The following is a 17,202-nucleotide window of genomic DNA, read 5'->3' as shown; positions in this document are numbered from 1 at the left end:
CAAAAATCTGTAGCCTGTCTTGTTGGGATGTGTTCAATTTTAAAAACCTGCAGTTCAATTTTTATTTTAAGAGTGAGAGGATGTATAGCTAGTTTTTTTTTTGTTTTTTTTTGTTTTTTTGGGGGGGGGGGGGGGGGGGGGGGGGGGGTTGGTTGTGGCGGGTGAGGGGGTATAGGGGAGCTGATTAAGTTACATATAAATCTAACTTAAGTCTATGATAGTTTTTGTGTTTTTGCTGCGTGTGAGTGTTCAAAGCGATGGGTTAGTGGTGGAAGATTACTCAAGGTGTATAGCGTTACACCGCCGTCGCCAAGAAATAGAGGAGAAAATTGTTGCACAGATTCCAAGTCGATGACGGTGATTTGTTTTATGTGTGGGAGGTGGGACGAGGGGGGTGTTTATGAGGTGGTAGGGGTGGGGGAATAGGTAAAGTGGGGGTGGTAGAGGCGTAGTTTTAGATTCATGGTGTTGCGCAGGCTGGGGGTGGGGTGGGGGCTTTTTTTTTTACTTTGATGGTTATTGGTGGTGATTTGTTGGTGGTTTGGTGGTGAGTTGTTTTCAATTGTTGGTGGGTGGCCGGTGTGGTGTGGTGAGTTGTTTTATGTGAAGATGGACGGACGGACGGACAGAGGCGCACAGAAGCATAGACGCAAAAACGGACACAGACACATCCAGAGACCCAGACATGGACATGATAAAAATACTACACCTTATTAGATAAACAAGTGTCCCCAACAGGTCGCATCAAAAACCACTACACTACACGAGACAGCTGAAGCCTACAGTAGCTACATTAATAAACACTGAGGAAATGCTGTACTCGTTGACCTCTTGCAGCCAGTGAGTCGCACAACTTGACCATTGCTAAATTTAGCACAGGGCACACTACACCACATCACTTAAACTTTGACATCAAAAGTCGAGGCTATTTGTATCCAAACAATGTTCACTGTTTTCTACGTATATTCATGAACGACGACTGACTATGTGAGCAGGCTATGTTTGTGTAGGATGGGTGTATGGGTGGGGGGGGGGGGGGATATTGTTATAACGTTATATACAGTGTATATGAAACCAGAGATTTCAAGATACTAGAGCAGCAGTTTTGAAAGCCTGCATAGACTTATGTGTGATCATATCTGATATGGCTAATGCATGTTGGGTGTCTACATTAGACAATGGCTTACACGTGTACATCCTGGCTGGTGTATTTCAAATACTTTATCAATCGACGGTAAAAGGAATTTTTGGTATGGTAGGGTGACTGGCTGTTTCGTTTGTGAAAAGGGTTCAGAGATGAAGATAGGCGCATTGATATTAGACTAGTGGTTCTTAACCTTTTTGGAGGTACCGAACCACCACCAGTCTCATATGCGCATGCACTGAACCATTCTTAATAGTTCTATCGTCCACAATGACATAATCTGATCGTGGGTCATATGAGTGGGCCACATAAAAAAAATGAAATCTAATAAAATTTTATGGGACAAATTACACTTGTCTTATAGTACTATAATTTTTTTACTGTCTCTTTCACAGAGTATAAGACATAGTAAGAGTGTAAATCTGGACGTTTTATGCCTCTACGAGGACATTATTTATATCTACCTTTAACAAGACCTTATTTATATTTACTTGTAGGAGGACATTATTTATATCTACCTGTAGGAGGACATTATTTATATCTACCTTTAGCAAGACCTTATTTATATTTACTTGTAGGAGGACATTATTTATATCTACCTGTAGGAGGACATTATTTATATCTACCTTTAGCAAGACCTTATTTATATTTACTTGTAGGAGGACATTATTTATATCTACCTGTAGGAGGACATTATTTATATCTACCTTTAGCAAGACCTTATTTATATTTACTTGTAGGAGGACATTATTTATATTTACCTGTAGGAGGACATTATTTATATCTATCTCCTCAATGGCATTATTTATATCTATCGATAGAAAGACATTATTTAAATCACTACACTGATATTATTTATATTACTACAAGGATATTATTATCTACTTCTAGAAGGACATTATTTATATCTATCTTTAGAAAGACACTATTTATATCACTACAAAGATATTATCTATATCTACCTCTAGAAAGTCGTTATTTATACCCATCCCTAAAAGGACATTATTTATATCTCTACGACGCGCGCATCTTAATTTACAACTTTCTTTCGCCCGTTCGGAAGTTCCTTGACCTTGGTGGGTTCATTATCCCAGTATAAAATGGCCACCAGGGGAAAACACCGGAAGTTGAACCATCGCCGCGCGCTCGCTGAGAAAGCAGGGGAGATAAACAAAATTGCGACAAGGGAAGCGACTTGTCCAATGCTGGTGCACAAACGCCGACCGGTTTTAGGTTTTATTGAAGTGACCGCTGGCTAGCGGGGACCCATTAACGTCAGGGTAATTAACAACAGCGGTCAGTTTACTTTCCATACATTACCGTGTCCGTGTTAGGTAGAATTGTGAGGGTGTTTGTTGACATTGGGTCGCAGGAAAAAAAAATTGCATGAATATCAGATCCTGGAAACCATTTTTATAAAAATAAATTTGTCGCTGTAATTTTTTTTTTTTTACCAATCCTTAACGTTCTATAGAATGTTTTTTTTTTTCCTATTCATTGTACCCTTTAAAATCTGTTGGTTTTTTTTTGTTTTAAATGTTGTTTCGCTTTATGTTAAACCCATGGTTGGTGGAGCTTTTTTTGTTAGTTAATAGTGATGACAGAAAAAATAACAACACAAACATTCTTCATCGACTACCGACAGACAGATACGACAACAGGTACATACTTTCCTGTTATACCTTGATAACACAAGGTAGGTTGAAACATTTGTATAATATACTCATCTTCCCTCCCCATCCCCTCACCCCCACTACTGATAGAAGACTCCGTCAAATGCCTTCGTTACATACCATCAAACATCCTCATCCTCCAACACCACCAACACCACCAACACCACCAACACCAACAACACCACCAACACCAACAACACCACCAACACCACCAACACCACCAACACCAACAACACCACCAACACCACCAACACCACCAACACCACCAACACCACCAACACCACCAACACCACCAACACCACCAACACCACCAACACCACCAACACCACCAACACCACCAACACCACCAACACCACCAACACCACCAACACCACCAACACCACCAACACCGCCAACAGCACCAACACCAACAAAGCCACCAACACCACCAACACCACCAACACCAACAACACCAACAACACCACTAATACCACCAACACCACCAACACCACCAACACCACTAACACCAACACCACCAACACAATCAACACCACCAACACCACCAACAACACCAACAACACCAACAACACAACACCACCAACACCACAACACCTTACGGGTTTCAAGCCAATAATAACACCCTGGATATTACCCCAATACATTCATCTTTCAGATATTAACCCCTAGAACAATTATTAACTCCACCCCCGCGGCTCTATTTAACCCCCAGATTGAGGTTTATATAAGAAAAAAATAACCCTAACTAGAATTTTTTTTTAATTAATTAAAAACAAAATAACACACCCTATTATAAATGTATTTGCCGAAACCTTTCGCCTTATATAAATAAACATGGCCTTCGAAAAATCACATTGAAATGGCCTCTGTTAGATATTCTGTAATGTTCAACAATTCGCTGCTTTGATACAGTTTTTGACCTTTATAATTCTCACACGTGGACCCTGATATCTATATTATCTAATGTGTGGTCGGTGTCTGCTCTTTCATCAAATACAAATAAGGTCACACCTTGTTACCGTGTAGCGATCTTTTAGGAGGAAATTATGTGGTTGGTGGTTTATGTTTGAAATATGGTTACTTAATATAAAAATATATAGAAGTAAATTCTTTCGTTAACGTTCGATTTTTTTTTTTGTGTGATATATAACACACTCGATGGGTTGTTTTCGCGGAAGACGTAAAGAGGAGGGAGGGGGGTAACAGTGTTTCTTCCAGTCTTTTTTCTCCGGGGGATGGGAGGGGGGCACTTTAATTTCCGGGGGGGGGGGGGTGAGGGCGGACACTGTTAAAAGTATATATTTTCTATTTAAATTCCATTTCGTATCCGAAGAGATACCTGGAAGAAACTCTGGAGGGTAAGCGTCCAGGGAGGTTAATATAGGGGGTTTTATTGTCCAAGCGTAGGACGGGTGGGGCGGCCACCCCTGGACGCCGAACCTAGGGGTAGAAAACAAAAAACACATTCTGAGCTGCATGACTTCAGTGGAAGTAAAGAAAATAGACTGCCACTCTGCTTTACCTACTGTTTTCTACAGTAGTTGTGCGACATCAGAATAAAAATGTTATGGGGCATTCACTGGTAAGAAACTAAGAAACGTGTCCGTTGTCTTACAATTTCACAAAATGGGAAGGGGTGTGCTTTTTCGCCACCACGAATAATTATGTTTTATGGGAAGGGGTGGTGGTGGGAAGGATGGGCGCACCATTGCGCAGAAGCCAAGAGCACTTCTATATACCATAGCAACAACTCCTTGTAACATCCCCCCCCCCTTCATGTCTATTGTCTGCCAGTGCTAGAACCACCCACACGCTGATGATAAATATTATGAACATCAGAACAAAACATTCGTGACATGTGACCAAACAACATTAAAAACAAATCAAAACATTCACAGCACCTTGTTTCTTTTGTTAATAGCGTGCATCAGGCTTGTTGTAGGGGTGGTGTGTGTAAAAGGTGAAATAGACTGTATGGTGTTTGGGATATGTGGGATTATGTGTGCACCAAAAAGTTAGACCCGACAAAATGAACTAGTCAAAATAGCCCCGTCAAATGAGCTTCCGATAAATGGGCTCAGAGAATAAAGGCTCCCGACAATGGGAAAAATTGAATTTGGGGACTGGGTCATCTTTTTTTAAATTTTTTACTCATTTACTGCCCCTCCTACAATGTTGGTTATAATTGCACGGCGTTACTTGAATTCAGACATGAGCCCTCTTACATTGAAATTACAAAGTACTATTATATATTTTTAAAAAATTACCCATCCCCTTTCTTTTTGTATACCTACCCACAATAAACATGTTGAAAAATGTTATCCAACCTGTTCACATATCCACCAATTTATAACGAATGTGAAATGCACAATATACACGTCATCTCCTAACTACATACGATGAATGACAACTGTCGACTGTACAAGATATACAACAAATACCAAGTACACAACGTGTGTGATGAATGCCAACTACGCACGATATATGACAAATGCCAACTATACGCGATGTTTAAAATGACAACTTGAAGTATGACACTTGACAGCTACGTAGGATATGTGACAAATATTAACTTCACAAGATATTTGACAAATGACTACAAAAGGTGTTTGAAAATGCAAACTACACGAGATGTATTCGAAATGACAAATAACTGCTTAAAATATACGACTTATATCAACTACACAAGATATATTACAAATGTCAACTACACAAGATATGACAAGTGTCAACTACACAAGATATATGACAAATGTCAACTACACGAGATATATGACAAATGTCAACTACACGAGATATATGTCAAATGTCAACTACACAAGATATATGACAAATGTCAACTACACAAGATATATGACAAATGTCAACTACACAAGATATATGACAAATGTCAACTACACAAGATATATGACAAATGTCAACTACACAAGATATATGACAAATGTCAACTACACAAGATATATGACAAATGTCAACTACACAAGATATATGACAAATGTCAACTACACAAGATATATGACATACGTCAACTACACAAGATATATGACAAATGTCAACTACACAAGATATATGACAAATGTCAACTACACAAGATATATGACAAATGTCAACTACACAAGATATATGACAAATGTCAACTACACAAGATATATGACAAATGTCAACTACACAAGATAGATGACATACGTCCACTACAAAAGATATATGACAAATGTCAACTACACAAGATATATGACAAATGTCAACTACACAAGATATATGACAAATGTCAACTACACAAGATATATGACAAATGTCAACTACACAAGATATATGACAAATGTCAACTACACAAGATATATGACAAATGTCAACTACACAAGATATATGACATACGTCCACTACAAAAGATATATGACAAATGTCAACTACACAAGATATATGACAAATGTCAACTACACAAGATATATGACAAATGTCAACTACACAAGATATATGACAAATGTCAACTACACAAGATATATGACAAATGTCAACTACACAAGATATATGACATACGTCAACTACACAAGATATATGACAAATGTCAACTACACAAGATATATGACAAATGTCAACTACACAAGATATATGACAAATGTCAACTACACAAGATATATGACAAATGTCAACTACACAAGATATATGACAAATGTCAACTACACAAGAGATATGACAAATGTCAACTACACAAGATATATGACAAATGTCAACTACACGTGATATATGACAAATGTCAACTACACGAGATATATGTCAAATGTCAACTACACAAGATACATGACAAATTTCAACTACAGAAGATATATGACAAATGTCAACTACACAAGATATATGACAAATGTCAACTACACAAGATATATGACAAATGTCAACTACACAAGATATATGACAACAATACACAAAATCGATTTTTAAACGAGTTCCATCTTCCGAATCATTTCCTCAAGAACTGTTCACCCCAGACAACGGTTGGCTGTCCCCTGCATCAGGCACGTAGATTGATCTCCCCCCCCCCCCCCCCCCCCCCGGTCCCCGGATATTGAAGTGAGTACCGCAGGGACGGTGGGGACAGGGCCACGCTATGCTCAGAGCTTATCACTGACCAATAAAACTGACCGGTACCAGCCCCGGGGTCAGAAATATTGGGGACCCGGGATTGTGGTGGCGGTCAGCGGCCCACTGTGACGCGGCTCCGTCGGGCCAGAAATGGATGGCCCCCTTCATTTAGTTTGGGCAGGGGTCATCCTGAGTTAAACAGCTGCGGTTGAAGTGACCTCATCGGGTGGGTGAGTAGGTTGTCACGTGGCCTGTCACTTAGGGTGTGTCATATGGTGGGGAGGGGAGGGGGTGGTGTCTGGCAGTAATGACGGCTATTTTTGTTCTGTTGTGTTTTTTGTATTTTTTAATTATTATTTTTTTCATGGCCTGTTTATTTATTTAATTACAGAGTTCTTTTTTTTGCTAGCTGTACCTAAATGGTGCGCTAGCTTTATTGTTAGTAAAATCTAAGTTAAGGGATAGGTGTATTTTAAAGCTAGCTGTACATAAATGGTGCGCTAGATTTATTGTTAGTTACATCTAAGTAAAGGCTATATGTAATTTACAGTCTAGCGTTAAGTTAGTTAACGGTACCAAAAGGTTGCCTTTGAGCCAGTGTTGGAGATAGGTTTAAATTGAAGGGTTAGGTTTAATTTAAGGTTTAGGCTTTAAAGTTGGCGTAGGTTTTCGGTTTGTGATATACCTAAGCATAGGATTGGGGTAGTTAGAAGGTGTTTTTTTTTTAAAATATTAATGGTTATTACAATGGCTTCTGTCCGCAGTTATTTCTATTCATTATAACAAATTTGACTTTAGCCGAGCCATATCTGCAATGTAGTTTAAGGAATGGCGAAGAAAACAGGCTGTTGGCGCGGACATCGACAGGAACATTTAGCTTTTTTTTTTTTTTTCAAAACAATTAAACTAGACAAACAAAGATAGTAGGGAAAAAATGTGATAGTAACCTATTTATAAAATTACAATATAAAAACAATTGATAAAACAATTGTTAAAAACTTATGTTGAGGGATTTTTTATTTTTTAAATTTAGCCTATCGCATTCTTCTTCAATATTGACACAGGAAGAAAAATAAAAACCCATATCAAGGGAGATAAACACCAAAAATGAACATCTAACAATGTCTTTGAAATCTAAGGGTAAATTCATAACAAAAACATAAACATATCAAAGACCTCTTACTACCTCCAAACCTTTTTTTTATCTTTCTAATACACCCCCCCCCTCCCTCACCCCAGTAGAGGAACAAGTTACATTCATAGCAAAAACACAAACATCTCCCAACTTCAAACATCCCCCACCCCCACGTCATTTAATGATCTCCCCACCCTAAGCCAGCCACCCCCCAGTCCAGCCATGTGATCCCACACACCGGAAACGGATACGTCTAATGCAGTTTTCACTTTCCTGCGCAAGTCCCCATCCACACTTCCGAAAGGGCGGATTTTTCTACCAGCGATCCCAGAAGTCTGGGCCAAATGTCATTTGCCCCGAGCGCCAGTTTGGACTTGGCAGGAAATAATTCCGTAATTCCAAAAATCGGAAAATCTGATAGTGGGACGGACAAAAAAATTTTTTTTTACTTTTTACTAATAGTTTTCTTGAGATGGGGACCTTACGCCAGTGGCCGACATAAATTACACAACCATTTTTGTTTAAAGTATAAAGAATTAAGTAGCCTATAGGTCATAAAAGTACTAAATAGAAGTTGTAAAATATTGGAAATTTGAACAAATACCAGAAGGTTGAATGTGTGTATGTGGGGGGGGGGGGAGCGTGGTAAGTTTCGAATTTGACACGGGTTCAACTCTGTATGACATATTTGAGTCGACTCAGCCATAAGGCGTACTTAGCAGGCGTTGGTGGAAATGTATGTGGGATAATTTGTCCTTGAGATCATTTGTCCTTGAGATCATGTGTCCTTGAGATCATTTGTCCTTGAGATCATTTGTCCTGAGATCATTTGTCCTGAGATCATTTGTCCTGAGATCATTTGTCCTGAGATATTTAGTCTGGGATATTTTGTCTCAGATAATTGTCCTGGGATCATTTGTCCTGTCACCCTTTTAGTCTTAGCTTATGGACTGTCAAACTTTACTTCGAACGACGGACTATTAAATGGAAAATAAAACAAATGTAAGAATGTTACAATGACAAGCTTTCAAATGCACCGAAAAAAACCCAACTAAGCTTTAATAACTATATGAAATCTCACGAGCGATTAAAACTTTTATAAAAGAAATCAAATTAGTTTTATTGTCTTTTTACTTTCTCGTATATACGAAGTATAGAGAAAGTCTTGTAATCGTGCAAAAAAAAATCGAGATTTTTACAAATCTCGACGTTTTACACCTCACTGATACGGAAAAACATAATTTTGCAATCTTGTCCGTATGTCTGTGTCTGTCTGTCTGTCTGTCTGTCCGTGTGTAAACACGATAACTTGAGTACCGTTACAGCTAGGTTGATGAAATTGCATATATAAGTATTTTATCAAAATCGTAGATCCGTATCAACTTTTGAGCGATTTCCGATAACCGGAAGTGGTACTTTTCCTACTTTGAATTTTTCAAAAGCCTATAACTTGAGTACTATTTCAGATAGATAAATGAAATTTCACATGTAAGTAAAAGATCTAATTCTCTACCTTCTGTTAAATTTTGAGTAATTTCCGTTGACTGGAAGTAGTACTTTACTCTATTTCCGATTTCTCAAAAAACTAATGTAAATTTTAAAAGTACTAATAATATTGCGCACTATTATGCGCTTTTTTATTTGGCGTTCATTTGGTGTGCAATTAATTTGTCTACGAGATTTTATTCTATTTTTAAAACTTTAAGTATTTAAAATGGATTAAAAATCATGTCTATAGCCCGAGTTCCCATCCCCTGTTATTTTATATAAGAATATTCGAGAAAGTTTAGGGGAGATCACTCCCGGTTTATTTGCAGTGCATTTAAAATCTTGTTTTAATAAAGGTTTATATATTTGTTTTATCTTGTTCGTCCTCCCTCTCCAATCACCGAAGCCAGTGGCGTAGGCAGGGGGGGGGGGGTTAGGGGGGTCATAACCCCCCCCCCATAGACCCCTCGGTATATATAAAAAGTATGAGGGGGGTGCAAATCGAAAGTTTGAGGGGGGGGGTGCAAATCGAAAGTTTGAGGGGGGGGGGTGCAAATTGAAAGTTTGAGGGGGGGGGGGTGCAAATCGAAAGTGTGAGGGGGGGGTGCAAATCGAAAGTTTGAGGGGGGGTGCAAATCGAAAGTTTGAGGGGGGGGGGGGGTGCAAATCGAAAGTTTGAGGGGGGGTGCAAATCGAAAGTTTGTCCCCGGGTAAAAATTGGAACCCCCCCCCCCCTTGAGACGATCCTGGCTACGCCACTGACCGAAGCAATTACTCTCCACATATATTATGTTTATCACAGGGTCCTCTTTTTTTCCATTCTTCTAAATCTAAATGAAAAAAAAATTCAATATTTTATTTTGTCCCTTACTTTTAAAAGGGAGCCAAAAAAAATATTTTTTAAATTTTGTTTTCCCTCAAACATTTAATTTACGAAGTGTCTACTCGGAATAAGATTTTTCGGCAAAAGATAGTTCTGCGCATGCGCAGTGACCTATGGCTAGGGTTAGGGCTAGAATGAGGGTTAGGGGTAGGATTAGGGATAGGGTTAGGGATAGAATGAGGGTTAGGGGTAGGATTAGGGATAGGGTTAGGGATAGGATTAGGGTTAGGGATAGGATTAGGGCTAGGGTTAGGGTTAGGGATAGGATTAGGGATAGGGTTAAGGATAGGAATAGGGTTGGTATTAGGGTTCTGCGGTTGTAAACACACGCATGCGCAGTACCATCGAAAACATCGCCGCTAAGTCGTAGTTTCTCTCCATTGCGCATGCGTATCGCATGCGTATCTTATTCCGACTAGAATCGGCCTTTAATTTACAGCGTCAGTGTACCTTGCCTTGTTCGCTTTAGTAAGGACTGACACAGATTTACAATAGTAATATTTATTTCATTCTTTCTGACATGTACTTTCCTTCATTTAAGATGGTTTAATTATACACAATACAAAACGTTAATTTCGATCGTATTTTTAAACCTAAAATTTAAATGTTTAATTAAATGGGGATTCAATATTCTGTAATTAAAGTAAATTTCTTTAGAGGAAATTTTTAAATTTTTTTTAAAGGGGAGATAGGTTGAAAAGGTTTGGGAACCTCTGCTTTAAAGCCTTTAAATAGAAACATTATGTAAGAGCATTAAGTAAAGTTAATTGTTCACTAAATGGCTGACTTTGATGCAGAAAAGTCATATAAGGTACTAACAAAAACATTGCCGTATAGAACCTCACCCTAATGCACTAAACAAACACTTTCTTCTAGAATCTATAGTGCAACACTAGCCTAAACTTTTTTACGAACCACAATAGCCAAACAAACATTATCACCTAGAGCCAAAAACTATAGCACAAAACATAATATTCCCGTAATTAACAACTCACTAAAGCACTCAACAAAATATTCCTGAAATTAAAATCTCACTATAGTACTAAACAAAATATTCACGTAATTAACCACTAAACTACACTAAACAAAATATTCCCGTAATTAACCAACTACTCAAGCACTAAACAAACATCGTCTTCTAAAGCCACCCACGGTAGCATTAGGCCTAAACATTTTTTAACGAGTACACTGGCACTAAACAAAACCTACTTTCTAGACATCAATTCTAAAAATAGCCCCCCCCCCCCCAAAGCCCACATCTGGTCCATAGTGGCCAGATAGACAAAACTAACAGACTTTTGTTTAGTTTAGCCCTCGACCCCGCTCAAACAGTGAGGTCATCCATCAATTTCATTCATCCTCAGACAGGGGCGTCTCCAGGTTTTTTTGTGGAGGGGGCAGCGAATCGAGCAAAAAGGGCGCCGCATTTTTATACATTGTATGTATGTATATGTATATAATTTATATATATATATATATATATATATATATATATATATATATATAATTTATATATATATATATATATATATATATATATATATATATATATATATATATATATATATATATATATATATATATATATATATATATATATATATATATATGTGTGTGTTGTACAATTCGATAAAGCCAACATGTTATCGACCCTAGAGCAAAACTTTTCCGACAACTCAATCGTAAGATAGAGCTATGGTGAAACTATGACACACAGACTATCACCAACAGAGAAACTGACGCTGTAAATCACATGCCTGAGGCAATTAAAAATCCCCACATGAGCTCTATTGATTCACGCCCCGTCCCAGTTGAGCAGATACTGTACCACGTAGGTACCACATCCAACAGTATATACAGTATAATGTATCAACCAGGTTGTAGACAGGCGCAACCTTTATAAGCTCCAATAATGGTATGTCATGCAGTTAAAATTGTTTACCGTCTTTTGGGTTCAAAAAGATTACAAAAACGTTATGTTGTCTCTGCTCCTTTTCTTGTTTTTCCTTTGTCTAGAATAGTCTAGATTATAAACAGTGTTTCTTTTAGACTTTTTTCTTTGGGGAGTGGGGGCACTTGAAATTTTAGGGTGGGGGGGGGGGGGGTAGACTTCCTTCGGGGGGACTGACAATGTTAAAAGTATAGATTTTCTATATAAATTTCATTTCGTTCGGGAGGGGGGGAGGGTAGACTTTTTTTTTGGGGGGGGGGGGGGGAGCGGCAAACACTGTTAAAAGTATATATTTTCTATATACTCCGCCCTCCCAAAGTGATGCCTGGAAGAAACTCTGATTATAAAAAAAAAGTTGAGCTAATTAATTTTGTAGCACCATCTCGACTACTTGGACTATTACCCATCTAACCTAACTCCAATGTCGCCATAGTTCTGTGGTACGTGAGTAACATGTCGGACCCAATTAGCGACAGGGTATGAGGTCATTGTTCCCTCCCCTTCTCCGGTCACCCTAGGTCAGGCGTACACAAACAGGTACAAAACTAGGGGGGGGGGGAGGGCTCAGAGAGGCCGTTGCTTATAGTCTTCGTTAAATACACTCGACGTAAGAAATTCTAGAAACGTAAGTGTAAAACATTTTTTTTTAAATTTTTTTTTCAAATGTTTTAAATTGTTTACGTTTTGGATTTTCTCGTACTTTTGGCCTGTAAAAATTTCAAGATAGGCCAATAATGGCTAGATCTATATGTTGTTGAATATTGAAGGTGGACTTGCCGTAATGATGTTGTTGTTTGTTGTTGTTGTTGTTGTTGTATTTTGTGTTTGTTTTTTTGGCACGTCATTAAGGCAACTATTGATGTGTGATTCATGATCTGAACATTTTTATCTGCCAATGACTGAGTCTTGATTTTTTCTAGCATTGGAGGCAGGGGCGGAACTACAGTGCCGCCAGCCGGCCGTTTAAGGGGCCCACAATCGACCATAATTATTAATTTTTTTTTATTTTGAATTTAATTTTTGTGCATTTTTGCCTTGACATTTGGTTTGTCAAAAAATACTTTAGCTGCGGTACGATTATTTTTATTTTACAGTCACTATATCACGCTCTTCCGCAAACATTAAAATCCATTACACAAAATTGTAGTGTAAAATATAGACAAAACTTCAAATTTTAATGACTTCTGTGACTTGTTGCTCCCCTTTGATAGCTAAATAGGGGACGTAACTGTCCGACCGATCCTCCAAAGTGTACTGTGGCGGATAGCGCAGGGGGTGGGGACCAAATTGGGGGCTCGAAAATTGTCGTCAAATTTATATATTTAAAAAAGTTATTAAAAATTTGTATTTTTTTAACCATCGCCAAGGCCAAGTTATATTTCCCCTACAATCAAACACACGCCGGCAAAATTGTTTGGGGAAAAAAAAACAAAGTCCTTAGCTCGAGAAGCCGCTAGATATGTAGTAGACTTCGATGATGTGCGGTACTTTTTTGCGGCATTGGTTAGGCCTAGGGGCCATAAGTCTATTGTACATTTAAATTATACTTTGAATTATCTCCCCCGAGTAAGTTTTTTAAATGGGCGATGATGACGTACACAGGCGCTTTGTTGTCACTTCCAAGTTTTTTTTCCCCGAGCCGACCCTCATCACCCCTCTTTTTTAGCCTCGCAAGTATCGAGTAGATACTTTATGAACTACTTCCTAACCGTATATTCACTACGTCAGCACATTTTGCTAGACACCATACACAGCACTAGTCAGCAGATATAAATTTACTTTCATAGTATTAGGTGCATTTAATTTAATTTAAAAACCAGGGAAGGTAAGATTATTTTTTATATAATTATTTAGAAATTAAATAGAACTTTTAAGAATTAATTGAACATTATTAATAGTCAATTACTGTTCATAAATGACGTCATTGGTGAGCAGTGAGGGTCTGGCTTTTTGTAAGTCGTTAAAAAACGTGACTCTCCTGACACCTGGGCCGTGGTCGAGTGACTTACAGTATGCCTTGGTGTGTCTCGTTGGTAGTGTGGACAAACCCGCGCTCCAACGACTAAGATACGAGAAATGAACTGCCGACATTGCTCACATTTAATTAAACTTCTGGAAAACACGATACACGTCTAGAAATACACGATTGTATCGTTTTGATGAAAGCCTCATAAAAATCGGCGTCAGTTTGGTGTGTTGGACTAGATTTAGAGAGTCCGTGCTTCTCACTCGGAAAACTGAATGGGGCCAGCTAGTGTGTCGGAAAAGCTCTGATTTATTCGTGTACCAGATGGAAAGTAAATTTAAAAAATTAGAGCGACCCTTGTTTTACATCATATATATATATATATATATATATATATATATATATATATATATATTATATATATATATATATATATATATATATATATATATATATATATATATATATATATATATATATATATATATAATATATATATATATATGGGAGGGGGCTTTTTTTTCTAGTTCCGCCTCTGATTGGAAAGAATTCAATTGCTTTTACAGAACCTGTGTGGCCTATAAGTGACAGTGCCATCATCATTTTTAAAAGAAAGGGACATCAAACTTGTTATAGGTACTTCTACTTTAAAGAGCAATTTGGATATTTCTTGCTGATGGCCATGTTGTCCATTGCTCCGTCTACTGGCGTTGATTGTGAAGATAGAGTATGAAGTCTAGTCATGTCTTATGAGGACAGTTTATTGAAAGTACTAAACAAAGACGTGTCACTCAAAAACTGCACGATCCTGATGTCGAATCAGCTAAACGTGCTGTGAGCAGTGAGTTAATTTCCGATAATCCAACAAATAAAAATTATGAGCCAACAGTGGATGATAATCCTCACCCTCCATGTATAACATTTAGAGAGTTGGGATTCATGACATACATTGGTGGACTTAGTGTCCCGACATATCAGCCGGACGTTCTTCTTGTGGACCCTACAGAAGACCTCAGAGAAAGACTACCTTAAGGATGTCTGTGGTGTTTGCAAAAGATATTTACAAAACAATGAGCTGGGAATTTACAGATCTGTGTTGCATAAAACAACATCAGCGTTAGAGAGGTTGGAAGATGTACCATCAGAGACTAATAATGCCATAGGTAATGAACCATGTTCATCTAACAACAGTCAGTTAGACTTGGCACCGGCTCCCTTACCGGTACTAAGGAGATCGTCTCGACTGAGAAAGTTTCCATTTAAGCTGGACCTCTAAACTATAACTATAAACTTGAAAGTTAAAAAACGGATTTTCATGTTTTATTGTTTTTATACCTGATGTCATTTTGTGCATTGTTTTATTTCATTGTTGATACTGACTTCTGAAATACATTATTTAAAAAAACATTTTAAACGAATATACAATCCATTATTTTTCATTAACTAAAAGAAAAAAGGAAATTCTTTATATGAAAACAAGTAGAATAAAGCTGTGAAAGGAAAATGTAGTTGAGTTGTGAGCAATGGCTCAACTTAATGTAACGGTTGTGGTGATGTCTACAATAAACTCCATTACATGTAAATCCTCCACTCCAAATTGGTATTTCTTTCAAGTGTATAATTCTGGTGAAGTACATTAGCTAGAAATAACCATAGTTTTTTATGATAATTTTTATTTTCAAGGCTGGTTTTGAAAGAACTAGGCCTAGTTATGTGTCAATCTTATGTTTCATTTGTATTTATTTTAGTCTGTTTTATTATGTAATCTGTAAGCACATTACTGGTATCTATAATATCATTTAAAGATTTTTAAAAAATTGCTCTTTAAAAATTAATGGACAATAAACATTATCAATTCTAGAATTATTGTGAGATGTAACCATTATTTGTTTACAAAAAATCTCTTCTTCTGTAAATCTATACTTATATGTATTTAAATTTTTTCACCCAGTTTCAGTTTATTGTTATTGTTTGTTTTCTATTTCCATGCTTTAAGTGGGTTTTTTCATTAACTAGTGCTTCAATCGTCAATGACATCACATTTTAATTAACTTTTACTCAACTTAAACCTAAACCCCTATCATATTTTTGCCTTCACGAAAAAGTCATAATGTAAAAAATATATCTCTAAACCATCCCTTTCCTTGTAAAAAAAATCATTTTTAAAAAAAAATCAGTCACCAGTCCTTGGATGTGTAAAGTCATGTTTGGTCGATCTCCAAGTCTCCACCTTTTAGACACATTTTGAATATCCTTCTCAAAACGTATTACCAAATACCTATATTGGACCATATGAGTTATATGGGGTTATACAAAAATGATGTAACATGCGATATGCTACGGGAGGGGGGGGGATGAGGGTTGTAATGTTTGTGACGTCGAACTCTGGACTCTTCGTCTAACGCCCTAAATGGAAATTTATATAGAAAATATATATTTTTACCAGTGTCCGCCTACCCCCCCCCCCCCGGAAAATTTAGTCCGCTCCCCCGAAAATATGAAGTGCCCCCCCCCCCCCCCTCCGGAGAAAAAAATCTGGAAGAAACACTGATAACTACTGAAATCCTGCTACCTTACACGTGTGGAAAAACTGCCTAAATACATCATCCCTACCACACTATCACTTCATACTCCGAGGGTCACAGAGCAGGTGAACTCTACTTCGCTTTCCCCATGGACCGTCAGGTTCGAAACGGGAACTTTACTACCAAATGCCTGACGACGAATAGGCCCACACATATTAATTACCCCTAAGTTACTTCTTGATAATAAGGCTTTGACTAATTCAAAAAAAAAAGACGAAAACGTCTGCAGATAAAATTGGACAAAACAATATGTTTCACGACATTTCTCATAACATAAGCTCAACTCTCAGTATTGTAAGACTT

The sequence above is a fragment of the Physella acuta genome, unplaced genomic scaffold (assembly GCF_028476545.2).
Source record: "Physella acuta isolate Inbredline_101_S28 unplaced genomic scaffold, ASM2847654v3 ptg000623l, whole genome shotgun sequence".
Lineage (NCBI taxonomy): Eukaryota > Metazoa > Mollusca > Gastropoda > Physidae > Physella > Physella acuta.
The sequence above is the reverse complement of the archived record's forward strand: the minus strand, read 5'-3'. Positions refer to the sequence as shown.